This window comes from Giraffa tippelskirchi, chromosome 1 (assembly GCF_054371585.1).
Source record: "Giraffa tippelskirchi isolate mGirTip1 chromosome 1, T2T-mGirTip1v1.2.pri, whole genome shotgun sequence".
Lineage (NCBI taxonomy): Eukaryota > Metazoa > Chordata > Mammalia > Artiodactyla > Giraffidae > Giraffa > Giraffa tippelskirchi.
This window is the reverse complement of record NC_137275.1, coordinates 102,365,111-102,379,391: the sequence shown is the minus strand read 5'-3', so window position 1 is coordinate 102,379,391 and position 14,281 is coordinate 102,365,111. Positions and strand designations below refer to the sequence as shown.

Here is a 14,281-nt window from a genome sequence, read left to right as displayed (position 1 = left end):
GAAAAGTGTTAGTCGCTCAGTCATGTCCAGCACTTTTCGACCACGTGAACTTGACCCCATGAACTCAACCCCATGAGCCCACCAGACTCCTGTCCATGGAATTCTCCAGGCAAGAATACTGGAGTGGGTTACCATTTCCTTCTCCAGGTTGTCTTCCCAACCCAGAGATGGCACCTGGGTCTCCTGCATCACAGGCAGATTCTTTACCATCTGAGCCACTATGACAGCTGAGATGCTCCACAATCTGCTACCTGCAAGCTGGAGAACCAGGGAAGCCAGTGACATGCTTCGGTCCAAGTCCAAAGTCCTGAGAGCCAGCGGGCTGCTGGTTTAAGTCTTGGGGGTCTGAAGGTCTGCGAGCAGGAGCTGCCGTGTCTTGGCATGTCGGTGACCTTCCAGCTCAAGATGAGGGAAGAACTTGCCCTTCCCTTACCTTTCTGTTCCACTCGAGGGCCCGGTGGATTGGTGAGAGTGGCTCTTCACGCCAGCTACCAGATCAAATGCCAGTCATTTCCAGGCACACATGCACAGACTCACCCAGAAAGAATGTTCTTCCAGCTGTCTGGGCATCCATCCCTAAGGGCAGTCAAGTTGACACGTAAAATGAACCATTGCAATGGTAACAAGAGTCCATCTTTATTTCAGCTTGTTAAGTTATATCAATGTCCTGCTTATATGTGCACAAATGTTGGATGTGCGTGGTAATTTGAGAGAAGACCCATGGGCCCGAAGCCTGAATTTGTACAGTTTTCTCATTCCCTTTGAAAAAGAGCACGTCTCATCAGTTACATGTTAGAAGGGGAAGAGTAGGTGCCTGACTTTGTCGTCAGACCTGTGGCGTGGAGTCCCCCTGGGGGAGACGGGGCACCCGCGGTGCACACGTTACTCTTGCAGGCGCGCTCCTGTCTCCTGAAGCCAGCAGAGTTCTTGTTGATTTCAAAGGTGTTCTATGGAGATAGAGTTGCATACCGACTGATAGGTCAGAGCGTTGAGAGTTTCCACATCAGCCGTCTTTCTCCTTAAATATGCACCTTTCACTTGTGAGTCTTTCAAACAATACAGTTGTCAATAATTTAGGAAATGATCTCCAATGTCTTACAACTTTTGTAGCACTTGGGGTTTGCAGTCTGGTGATGTTTTACATCCTGGATGCCTCTACAAATCAAAATCTTTATTATGGAGTCAAGTACATACCCAGAGCTCTCCTAGAAAAGGGAGGGAAAGGACAGATGTTTGTAGATAAATATTTGCAAAATAAAAATGTTTTAATGAGAAAGGCTTGTTGCAGTGAGGATAGAATGGATGTCCAAACTTGGAAAATAAAATCGAGTAACCTTCATCTCATTCATCTGGTTTTTGATGAGATCCTCAAGACTAGCTTGACCACAGTTAAGATAAGACCTGGAAGTGAGGAAGATGTGATCTGCTTATTATTCAGAAAAGTGCCTTGCACTTTAGAGATGCTTAATGAACTTGTGTTAAATTGGTACCTCCCTAATTTATGGGGGTATATGGGCTTCCCTTGTGGCTCAGCTGGTAAAGAATCTGCCTGCAATGCGGGAGACCTGGGTTCAATCCCTGGGTTGGGAAGATCCCTTGGAGCAAGGAAAGGCTACCCACTCCAGTATTCTGGCCTAGAGAATTCCATGGAATATCCATGGAGTCACAAAGAGTCGGACACAACTGAGCGACTTGTACTTTCACTTATGGTATAATCTTGAAAACAAGTCTTCTTCCAGTCAGGAGGAATTCACAAACATCCTGTTTACACTACAGTTCATGTGTGTCAGGAATCGTTAGTAAAATACATGGAGATGCATGAAATATTTGTGCTGATACTAGTTCATTATTATAAGCTTCTATTACACCAGTGGTTCTTAACACTACCCAAACCAATGTCATTTTTATAGCAAATATTTCATACTATCTCTTTTACTCTTATGCAGTAAAGTTCATAGCTAATATGAGCTTTGTACCATATAATTTTAAGATGTAATATCATAATTATGAGAAATAAGAGAACACTACTGTGCTTTAGAGCAGTAATAATATGACACAGATTTTAATACAGGAACATTTAGTCTTGACCATGCTAGGAGACAAAATGTAATTGTCAAATATTTACACTTAGACATAGAATTATCTATTTAGACATATTTACACAACTAATGAAGGTTTATTGTGTTGGTTGTTGCATCTGGAAAATACTGAGGTTTTCCAAAACAGTGAATGACTGACTCAGTAAAGTTATGAACCACAGTAAAAGTTTACATCAGTTTATACAGATATTGTGCTTCTGGAGAATTGAGTGGTTAAAAGTGTGAAGAGATAATTTAGACTTGTCTGTGAAGGGTGGTTAGATTCTAGGCTCATAAGATTATAAACACGTTTGCCACCTTCCCGGACATCCACGGGAACATTTCAAAAGCTCTCAGAATATAGGAACGTCCTTTGTTCTTTGAGGAAGAAAAGTCTGGATCCCTTGGACCCCGTATTCCATATCAGTCCTCGCCCCCCACTCACCCTGACAACCAGAGGTCCTTTTACGCCCCCAAACGTTCCCCGGGATGCCGCGCTGTGGCTGCAGAGAGCCGGTGAACCGCGTGCGCAGGTTGAGGAGGCGGCTGTAAGCCTCCCCCTCGCTCATCGTGGGCGCCCCCAAACGTTCCCCGGGACGCCGAGCTGTGGCTGCGGAGAGCCCGTGAACCGCTTGCGCAGGTGAGGAGGCGGCTGTAAGCCTCCCCCTCGCTCATCGTGGGCGTTGTCGTCACTCTTCCCCAAGCTCCTGGCGGTTTTTGAGATGTGACCCCACACAGCAATCTCACCGCCACTGATAGTTGGCTGGCGACATAGTTTTCCTGTCCCATAGTCATTTAAATGGAAATGAATGGCAATAAAATGAACCCCACATGTTTAAAAGCAGTTCTGGTTTACATAACTATAGGACTGGAAAAAAAATATTGCTACACGGAGGGAACAATTAATCACACGGGAGACTAAGACAAATAAACAGCAAATAAACAGCAGGACTTTTTCATCTTTAAATGTGAAGAAGACAATGTAACAGTCATGGAAATATGCAAAAAAGAGAAAGAAGACGATTGTTGGCTTCAAGGAGCTTTGAGTATCTCCAAGCGTTGGGGACGGGAGCGTAGATAGGGCTCTGATAACTAGCACTTCAGAGCCTAAGCAAAGCTCACAACAAGTGGCTGGTAGGTTACATCACTTCTATCCTTGGGTATTTGGGTTGCAATGCTATGGATTTTAAGTAACTGCCTCATAAACTCAATTGACCATTAAAGTCCAATTGACCAAAATATTAAAGCCTTTGGCAGGGCAGGGGGGAGGGGGGAGCCTTAATGACAACAGAGTGATTCAACTAAGTTTGATAAATGCTCATCGGAGGTCTAGCACATGTCAAACACTGGGAAGATCTAGCATTGATGAGCCTCTTCCAGAAGCTACACACATAGTTTTCTGTAGTCTTCTCAGTAACTCTCTGTGAGAATATTTCATCCCCACTTTATAGATGTGAGCACTGGGGTTCAGCTGGAGAAGGAAATGGCACCCCACTCCAGTATCCTTGCCTGAAGGATCCATGGACAGTGGAGCCTGGCCGGCTACAGTATGTGGGATTGCAGAGAGTCTGACAGGAGTCAGTGACTAAACAACCGAGGTTGAGCAAAGCTCAGAGAAGCAATCCTAGAAGCTGGGGTTTGCACGTTCACCTGTTTCATTCTCAGGGAGGAGAGTGTATCATTCCGGTACTAGGTCCTAGGCTAGGAAAGGTGCAAGCTCTATTTCCTTCATTCCTCAAAGAACCAAATGATAAAGGTGGTGGCTATTTCTCTAATTTTAAAGCTGAGTCTCTGAAGGCACAGAAAGCTAAGTGACTTGGTTCAGATCCCGCCACGAGTGAACAGTGTAAGCCAGACATATGGTTGCATTGACATGATCCCGGAGGACCTGTTCTTTCTACCCTGGTCTCCTAGGCGTGGTAGCACCATCTCACTTTTTCATTTCTCTACTTGTCATGATTCTTTCTTGAATGTGCCCTGTCGTGTCTCTTTGTGACCCTATGGACTGTAGCCTGCCAGGCTCCTCTGTCTGTAGGGATTCTCCAGGCAAGAATATGGAAGTGGGTAGCCACTTCCTTCTCCAGGGGATCTTCCCAATCCAGGGATCAAACCCACATCTCCTGTGTCTCCTGTATTTATTGCAGGAGGACTCTTTATTGCTTTAGCTACTGGGGAAGCCCTTCTTGTTTAATTTTATTTATTTATACATATTTTGCTGAGTTGGTCTTTGTAGCTGCACTCGGGTTTACTCTAGCTAAGACAGCAGGGGCTACTCTCTGACAGTGGTGTGTGGGCCTCGTCTGTTGCCCAGCATGGGCTTTAGGGGGCACGGGCTTCAGCAGTGGCAGCTCCCGGGCTCTAGTGCTGTGCTGTGCTTAGTTGCCCAGTCGTGTGCGACTCTTTGTGATCCATGGACTGCAGCCCATGGCTCCTCTGTCCATGGGATTCTCCAGGCAAGAATAGTAGAGCAGGCTGCCATTTCTTCCTCCAGGGGATCTTCCTGACCCAGGGATTGAACCCGGGTCCCTTGTGTCGCTTGCATTGCCAGGCGGATTCTTGACCACAATGCCACCTGGGCCAGGGTTCAAAACCCTATCCCTCTGCTCACTTTTCCTGCAGTTTAAATGGAATTGTGCATGGCTGTACACTCCCAGTTGTTTGAGTGGCGACTTCAACTCAACCCCAGTCTGAATCATCACCAAGCACGCAGCCTGACACGTTGATCTATCCAGACTCCTTGCCGAGGCTGCCTAATAGGAGACCTGATGATAACAGGGACTAAGTCATGTCGCCTTCCCATACCAGCAAGTGTAGAGTCTTAGCCAGTGTTATCCAGAGCTTGTCAGATTCATCTTTCAGCTTCTGAGGGAAAATGCATGCATGATAAGAGCATGGTGGAAAACTAAATCTTCAGGGGTCCACCACTAAGAGCTTCAGGCAATTATCCAGGATTCATCATGCAAAGGTTCAATATTTTTTTTTTCAATATTACTTTTGAAGAATTTTCACACTCTTTTGGTATTTCTAGATATTTTCGCTAGAATTTCCTTTTCCTAGTTTTGGAGTATTCACTTGAGATGCTGCTGCTGGTGACAACGTACAATACACAGCACGCGCGCACACACACACAAACACACACACACACACACAAGGAGGCACTATATATTTTGATTAGATAATAATTTAAAATTTTAATATGGATATTGCATTCCTGCCATGGACCCTCATAGCATTATTCCTTTCCTTCACTGCACTTATCATGGATATAATTATACATGTACTTGGGTGATTCTTATTACTTCTCCTTTTCCCCACTAAGCTCCTTAAGGGCAGGGAGAGTTTGTTTTGCTCACTGTTGTATATCCGTGGTGGCCTCCACCATGACTTTTTGTTGTTGTGTATTCGCTAAGCCCCGTCCGACTCATAGGAGATCCCATGGACTGTAGTCCGCCAGGCTCCATGTCCATGGCATTCTCCAGGCAAGAATACTGGAGACGGTTACCATTTCCTACTCCAGGGGATCTTCCTGACCCAGGGGATTCTGCATTGGCAGGAGAATTCTTTACCACTGAGCCACCTGGGAAGCCCTTCCTCAGTGATTATCATAGAGTAAAAGGGTAGAAAGTATTTGTTAAATGAATTAATGGTTAAGTGATTAAACAAATGAATGGGTGTTAATACTCCAGTGTGTTATATATTCAAGATTCTTTATATAATGGCTTTACCTCACCCCTCAACATTATAACAGACCCCAACTTCAGTCCACCCAATTTCATAATCAGTGCATGTTCATCTAAAGAAACGATAAAATGCTAAAATCACAAAGCTTTTTCCATCGTGCCATTGCCTAGAAACAATGATGGTTTAAGTTTGACGTATACACTTCCACACTTTTTAATCATTATTGCAGAAAATCGAATCTGTATTATATTTATTAGCTTACTCTTTCACTTGATATATCGTGAACATTTTCCATGAAATATTGTCCTTAACGCAGTGTTTAATGATCATCAGGCATCCCATCATTTGGATGAATAATAATTCATTTAACGGATCCTCTGTTTTCTTGCACATGAAATGTCTTTCTAAAACTGTAGGGACCCTGAGATATCAGGAGCAGGGCCAGACAGAAGGGCTCATGACTACGGTCCCAGGGACTGTGGCTTCTGCCTCACCCTCGTGTTAATACTGAGTCTTACTATTTTAATAAGACAGTTTGTATCTTATGAGGTGAAAACAATACATTTTTAATTTAAAATTTCTTTCCTGGGGGCTTCCCAGATGTCTCAGGGGTAAAGAATCTGCCTGCAAGTGCGGGAGACTCGGGTTCGATCACTGGTCCAGGAAGATCCCATACGTCTGGAGCAACAGTCCGTACACCACGGTACTGAGCCTGTGCTCTGGACCCTGGGGCCCGAACACTGAGCGGCGAGCCCAGGGCCCGGCTCTGCAGTCAGAGGGGAGCGCCCTCTCTCTGCAACAAGAAAAGCCCGCATAGCAACGGAGACCAGCATGGTCAAATAAAATAAAATAAGTTATAAAAATTTTAGCTGAATAATCTATGAGTTATATATATATATATATTTAAAAGTGGCCCATCAATACTCCAAAATGATGGTTACCTTTATCATTCATTTCTTCTTAATCTGAAAGCTACACAATCCAAGATTTTGTTTCCTGAAAACAAAACACTGGGTCCTAACTCAAGGATGGTGACACACAAGGAAGACAGAAATCCAACAGACCAGATACCTGGAGGAAAACAAATATTTAAAAAGATCATGACAGAAAAGAATAACTTTAAAACAGGCAAAGATTTTGTCACCTGGCCTGAGGGCCTTTTTCCTACAAACAGTCCACAGGCAGTAACACGTACGTTGTAATCACTACACAGTCATCAGCAGAGATGAGAGAAATTTAAACATTATGCCTTGTTTTTCCTGCCAGGAAAAGCAGAGATGGTGAAGTAACATTCTAAGAACTGGGACTTTCCTGGAGGTCCAGTGGTTAAGACACCGCGCCTCCAGTGCAGGGGGCAAGGGTTCGACCCTTGGTTGGTGAGCTGAGCTCCTACATGCCGCACGGTGTGGCCGGAAAGTAAAGAGAGTCCTCGGAATGGACACGAAGGCAGCTGAGAAGGCTGCTGTTTCAAGTAATAGTTAAAGACAGAATGAAAGAAAAGAGCCTCTGTCTTCCTCCATCAGGGAGCTGGACTTTTCACAGGTGTGTTTCTATTGGAGACGAAAAAGACACTGTTTGAAGATGGGAAAGAGAGGAAAGCCTGGGAATTTGTATTTATGGTTGAATGGCAACTGCTTATATTAATATTTAAGAGATGTTTTAGATTTCCCCCCTTTTTAAATAGTGCGAAATCTATAGAAGGATAGGCATGGTAAAAATTTTAAAATAAGGGTGAGAAAAACAGAAGAAGGAAACAAAAAATTCCTGATTACTTAGAAACTTATCACCCTAGAAAATCAACGGTTTTCATCCTATTTTGTTAATGCGATTGGTTTCACAACACACAATCTCATGATATTCTGACTACTGCTCTTAATACTATTGGCAAGAATAGTAACAATATTAGCCAATATTTATTAAAACGTTATAGTATCCTAAATGTCATGGGTTGAATTGACCCCCATCCACAATAAATTCATTTACTGGAGTGCTTAACCGCCAGCGCCTCAGAGGCTGACCTTATTTAGAGAGCGCATCTTTACCGAGGGGATGGATTTAATTAGAGGTCATTGTTGTTGCTAGGGTTCCCCGGGGGGCACTGAGTCCTACTATTAAAGTGATAAAAACCTGCCTGCAATGTAGGAGACATAAGAGTCATGGGTTTGATCCTTGGGTCGAGAAGCTCCCCTGAAAGAGGGCATGGCAACCCACTCCAGTATGCTTGCCTGGAGAATCCCATGGACAGAGGAGCCTGGCGGGCTTTAGTCCATAGGGTTGCACAGAGTCAGACATGACTGAAGTGACTTAGCAAGCACACACACACGTTGTTGTTTAGTTGCTAAGTCATGTCCAACTCTTTGCAACTCCATGAACTGTAGCGCACCAGGCTCTTCTGTCCATGGGATTTCCCAGGCAAGAATACTGGAGTGGGTTGCCATTTTCCTCTCCAGGGGATCTTCCTGACCCAGGGATTGAACCTAAGTCTCCTGCATTGGCAGGCACTTCTTCACCACTAAGCTTGGGTGGGCCCAATCCATTGTGAGTGGTATCCTTAAAAAAGCAAAAATCCGGAGACGGACCAGCACACGGGGAGAACACCATATAAAGGCGAAGGCAGAGATGGGGGTGGTGCTTCCCGCAGCCCAGGCGCGCCCGTGATTATCGCCAAACCACCAGCACTGACGGGCGAGGCGTGGGGGAGATGCCATCCTGACCCTCAGGAGGGGTCAGCTCTGCCTGAACCTTGGTTGTGGACTTCTGGCTTCCAGAAGTGTGAGGCAGTAGGTGTCTCTAGGGCTTCGATATTGTTGCCCCAGCAAACTAACACAGCAAGCACTGCATTAAACAAACTACACATAAACACTTATTAAATACTCAAAGGTTTTACATGCCAGCTTCTGCCTGTTGTTTTTAGCACAGAGTCTGACATATTCTCCCTAAGCACACATTGGATAAATAGTTCTAGTTCTGTGGTTCTCACATAAATTAAATGATAGCACAGACAGCATATAACATTTTAGTATGGAATGTTCTATGTTCCTACAGAGCCTCCATGATTTTTACTTCTTTAATGGCTATACAAAATTCTATCAATTGCATGATACTCTTATTTATTTGGTCATTTTCCTATTGCTGGATGTTTATGTTGATTTTAATATATTACTATTGTAGGTAACACCATAATGGACGTATTCATGCCCAGATATTTTCCCAGTTTTTTAAGATGGAATGTTTACTTCCCTGTGGTAGTCATGAAGTTTATACACATTTCTCTAGTTATTATAATATGTATTATCAAATTACCTTGCAAAAGACTTCTGCCAATAAACCTTATTGATGTGGACATGTGTAAGTGTAGATATTTCACGATATTTACATCTGTATTGGGTCAAAATTCACAGTAATTATTAAACCCAGTTTGTCAGATTATCATTCTATGTTTTAAATTTGATCTTTTTGATTTAAAACTTACTTTATCAAGTATCCTAATTGCACCCTTTCTCATGCTCTTGTTAGAAATTAAATTAATTTTGGATTCCCAATGACAAGGTTAGTTTTAAATTTTGAGGTTAGTTATTTAGAAAAATGAAAACACCCACTAAATGAGGTAATCAACTGATAAAATTGACGGAACTTAGTCATATTGAACTAGCACACCAGTTTAGTTTAAATACTTGTCCTGATGAATGCAAATAGATACAAGCACAGCTTGTATATATCACAAATTGACCAAATGACAGTATCTGGTGTTCAACTGGCATTTCATGAAACAAAGATAAGTTGTGATGTATTTCAGATTATGAACACACACACACGGCCCCATGATTTGCTTAAACCTGTAAAATCAAATACTTAAAATGTGAAAGCAGGTGAATTGGAAAAAGGAAAGTAGCCCAAAGATGTAATTTTCTCCGACCTCTAAGATATAAAAGGAAGAATTCACTTTGCGATTAGAAAGTTAAAAAGTTGAGTGATTCCTGGACACAGCACATTTTCTGGTAGGGATCTGTTAATACGATAGTCAGCTCAGGAAACAGACCAACTTAGTGATGCTGAGCCTGTTCTATGTGTTACTCCAGTGAATGTGCTAAAGAAAGAAATAAGCTTAATTTACCCCTTGGCCACCTGATGGGAAGAGCCAACTCACTGGAAAAAACCCTGATGCTGGGAAAGATTGAAGGCCACAAGAGAAGGGGGTAGCAGAGGATGGGATGGTTAGATGGCATCACTGACTCAATGGACATAAATCTGAGCAAATTCCAGAAGATAGTGGAGGACAGAGCATCCTGACAGCTGCAGTCCATGAGGTCACAAAGAGTTGGGCACAACTTAGTGACTGAAAAACAACAACAACACCCCCTTGGCTCAACATGGTCACTGAAAGGCATGGGGTGGAGGGAGAAAGGAGAGTGAGCATGGAAAGGAGAGAGAGGAGGAGAAAAAGGAAAAGCAGAGAGAGAAAGGGAAGGAAGAGCACAGAAGGAAGCAGGGAGGAAAGCAAAGGAAAGAGTCGGGAAGGGAAGCGGGATGAAGAGAGGCAGGGAGCTGCTAGGACATTTGTCTATAACTGTGATTGGTATGTTTGTTTATTTCACTTTAAAAATCCCATATGTCAGTGACAGCAGAGAGTATTTGTCTTTCCCTGGCTTATTTCACTGAACAGAAGACTCTCTAGGTCGATCGCATTGTTCTGTATAGCAGAGTTTTCTCCTTTTATGGCTGAGTAATAGTCCACTGTATATGTATATATCTCACAACTTTATCTCAGGGACAATTGGGGAGGGACAAAATTGGGGTATGGGGTTAAGACATACAAGCGACTATGTATGACATAGCTAAGCAACAGAGATATATTGTACAGCACAGGGAAATATAGTCATTATTTTGTAATAGCTTTAAATGGAGTGTAATCTGTAAAACTGCTGAATCAGGGCTTCCCTGGTTGCTCAGTGACAAAGAATCACCTGCTGATGCAGGAGACACGGGTTCAATCCGTGATCCAGGAAGATCCCACATGCCAAGAAGCAACCAAGTCCATGCCCCACAACCATTGAGCCAGTGCTCTAGAGCCCGGGAGCCACAGCAAGAGAAGCCACTGCAGTGAGAAGCTGAGGAACCACCGCTAGAGAGTGTCCCCGCCTGCCGCAGCAAGGGAAAAGCCTGTGCATCAGCAAAGACTCAGCACAGCCAGTAAAAAAAAAAAAAAGAAAAAGAAAAAATTCTGAATCACTGTTACACACTTGAAACTAATATAACATTGTAAATCAACTACACTTTACATAAAAGAAAGATGAGGAAGGCAGAAAGGAAGGGAGGGGAAAAAAAAACAATTCATGACGCACAGATAGATGCATGAAGTTTGTTAGCACGTGCACAAAGAGAAACTCACTTCAGTATAAGATACTCAATTTTTTAAAAGCCCAATGTTTTAATTGAATTAATTGATAGTGCATATAAATGGAAATTAATTAAAACAGTAATCACATTCAAATCAGATATTAACTTTGCTTTTTTTAAATGACAAAAGTAATCTTTAAGCAGTAACTTCATCTGCAAAGTCCTAAGCAAGGAATTTCTGTGAATTAATCAGTGGCATCTACAATCTGCAGAGTACTCAGCACCTTTGGTGGCTCAGATGGTAAAGAATCTGCCTGCAATGCAGGAGACCTGGGTTCAGTCCCTAGGTTGGGAAGATCCTCTGGACAAGGAAATGGCAACCCACTCCAGTACTCTTGCCTGGAAAATCCCATGGACGGAGGAGCCTGGTAGGCTACAGTCCATGGGGTCGTGAAGAGTCGGACATGACTGAGCGACTTCACTTTCACTTTTCACTTGCATGCATTGGAGAAGGAAATGGCAACCCACTCCAGTGTTCTTGTCTGGAGAATCCCAGGGACGGGGGGGCCTGGTGGGCTGCCGTATATGGGGTCGCACAGAGTCGGACACGACTGAAGCGACTTAGCAGCAGCAGCAGCAATTGAGGACAAAAACCCACGGAAGCAGTCACAAGGGCCATTTACATCATCTTGAAAATGGATTTTTAAACAATTACATAATCTCAAAGGCTAAGCCAAAGACAACAGTATTGATCATAACTTCAAAATTATTTGATCTTTTCTTTGCTACCTTTTAAATTTGCTGGCAAAATTTTATACAAAGAAATTATACCATTAAAAGTCTATGACTCATCTGTGGCAATAAATTTAACCTATCTACCAAACCATGATAAAATTGTAATGACTACACATTACTTCTCTGAAATAGCTTTTATACATCATAATATGTCAACAAAGAATGAGCACGACTCATGAACAAGTTTGAAGGATCGACCTAACTCTACTCACTAAAAATATCTCTGGCTAGCTTGAATTTTAGTTTCAACGCTTTGTGTTCTAAATTTCTTTAGCAACACATCTGCTAATTTCAAAGTCAGTTAAGTGTATTAAAAAATAGCTTTAAAAAGAAGAGATAAGGAAAACAACAACGAAATAGACTGAAAGAAGAAATAGACACACCCACGATTACAGTCAGGGACCTCAGTCTTCCTCTCCGTGACTCAATAACTGATTGAACAAGGAAGCCAAAACAGACAACCAACCAAGGTCAGTAAGGATGTTGAAGCCTTTAAACAATTCTCCAGGCAAGAGTACTGGAGTGGGTTGCCAAGCCCTCCTCCCGGGGATCTTCTCAACCCAAGGATCAAACCCAGGTCTCCCGCATTCCAGGCAGATTCTGTACCATCTGAGCTACCAGAGAACCCTCTTAAACAGCACTATCAACCAACTTGATCTAACTGACATTTGATAGAACACTCTATCCAACAAGAAGCACGATAAAACTCTTCTCAAGGGGATACGGGACATTCTTCAAAAGACAGACAAATCTCAGCATACTTAAAGTGACTCAAATCATACAAAGCATGTTTTCTGATCTCAACAGATTTAAATTAGAAATTAAAAAACCCCTGATATCCAGGAGTCTCCCAAACATCAGCAAAGTAGCATATTTCTAAAGAATTCATGTGTCAAAGAAGAAATCACAAATGAAACAGGAAATATGTTGAAGTGAATAAAAGTGAATATACAATATACTAAAAAGCTACGGGACATGGCTAGATCAGTACCTGGAGGGAAACTGATAGGATTAAATACTTACACAAATGAAGAAAGATTTTGAATCGATCCTCTAAGACTCTATCTTAAAGAACTTATAAAAGAACAAATGAAATCCACAGCAAGCAGAAAGAAGAAAATGAAAGAGTAAAAATCAATGAAACAGAGACCAGAGAAACAAAATGAAATGAAAAAACTAAAATCAGGTTCTTCAAACTATCAATAAAAATGACTAAGCCGAGTGACGAAGAAAAAAGAGAAGACATAAACTACCAATATCAAGAATCAAAGAGGGAACATCAGTACAGATCCTATAGACACTGAAAGGAAAGGGTAAACTGTGAACAACTTCAGGCAACTTAGATAATATACCCTACTTTGTTGAAAGACACAACCTATGAAAGCCACTCAGTAAGAAACAGATAACCTCAATCTATTAAAACTCAAATCCATAGTTAGAAATCTTACCTACCCATACACCCACACGCACAAAATCTCTATCCTAAATGGCCTTACTAGTGAATCCTAACAAACAGTTATGAAGAAAATCCTGGTTATACACAAACTATTCCAAAATAGTAAAGAAAGAAACACCTAACTCATTCTGAGGCCAGAATTCTCTTGATATCCAAACCAGAGAAACATATTACAAGAATATCAATATCCCTCAGAGACACAGATGCAAAATTCCTTAATGACACATCAGGAAATCAGTAATCAATTAAAAGTACAAGGTAGCATGACAAGTAGGGTTTATCCCAAGAACATAAGTTTGGGCCAACATTTGAAGAAATCAGTGAAATTCACCATATCAATGGACTGAAAATAAAAACCACAGTCTCACCTCAAAAGAGAGAGAAAAGGCATCTGACAATATTTATCATTTATATATGGAAATCTTAGCAATCTAGGAATGGAAGAAAACTGCCCCAACCTCATAAACGGCATCTGCAAAAAATGTAGAGCTGACATCATATGGTGTTTCTCCTCAAGATCAGGAACCAAGCAAGGATGTCTGCTCTCTTGGCTTTTATTCAACTCTGTACTGGAACTCCTAGCCACTGTAACAAGACAAGAAAAAAGAAATCGAAATCATATGAACTGAAAAAACAATATAACCGTACTTGCTGACGACCTGATGATTAACGTGGAAAATGAATCAACAAAAGAGGTACAAGCATGAAAGTGAGTTCAGCAACGTTGCAGTATACAAGGTCAACATATAAAAATGCTCCGTACTTCAGCATACTAAACGAGACCAGAAATTGACATTTTAAAGAATACCCTTGATTATAATGTCATCAAAAACTATGAACTCCTCAGGGATAAATCTAATGGAATAAGGGCAAGATCTGCACAATGAAAATAAACACATGCCATGTACATACATACACACCAAAGAAGGCACTT

The 14,281-nt window shown here is 42.1% G+C and overlaps 1 protein-coding gene across 2 annotated transcripts in view; it reads right to left on the bottom strand.

The window, feature by feature from the left end:
- LOC145505566 (liprin-alpha-1-like) overlaps nucleotides 1-14,281 on the bottom strand; it is a 488,322-nt gene that overhangs the window by 468,569 nt on the left and 5,472 nt on the right. The window contains exon 3 of one of the 2 annotated variants that reach the window (XR_014053139.1): nucleotides 616-1,205. The exons of the other annotated variant lie outside the window; for it this stretch is intronic. The gene's annotated coding sequence lies outside the window, so the exon portion shown is untranslated. Of the gene's footprint in view, nucleotides 1-615; nucleotides 1,206-14,281 lie in introns of those variants that run through there. 2 annotated transcript variants of the gene reach the window in all.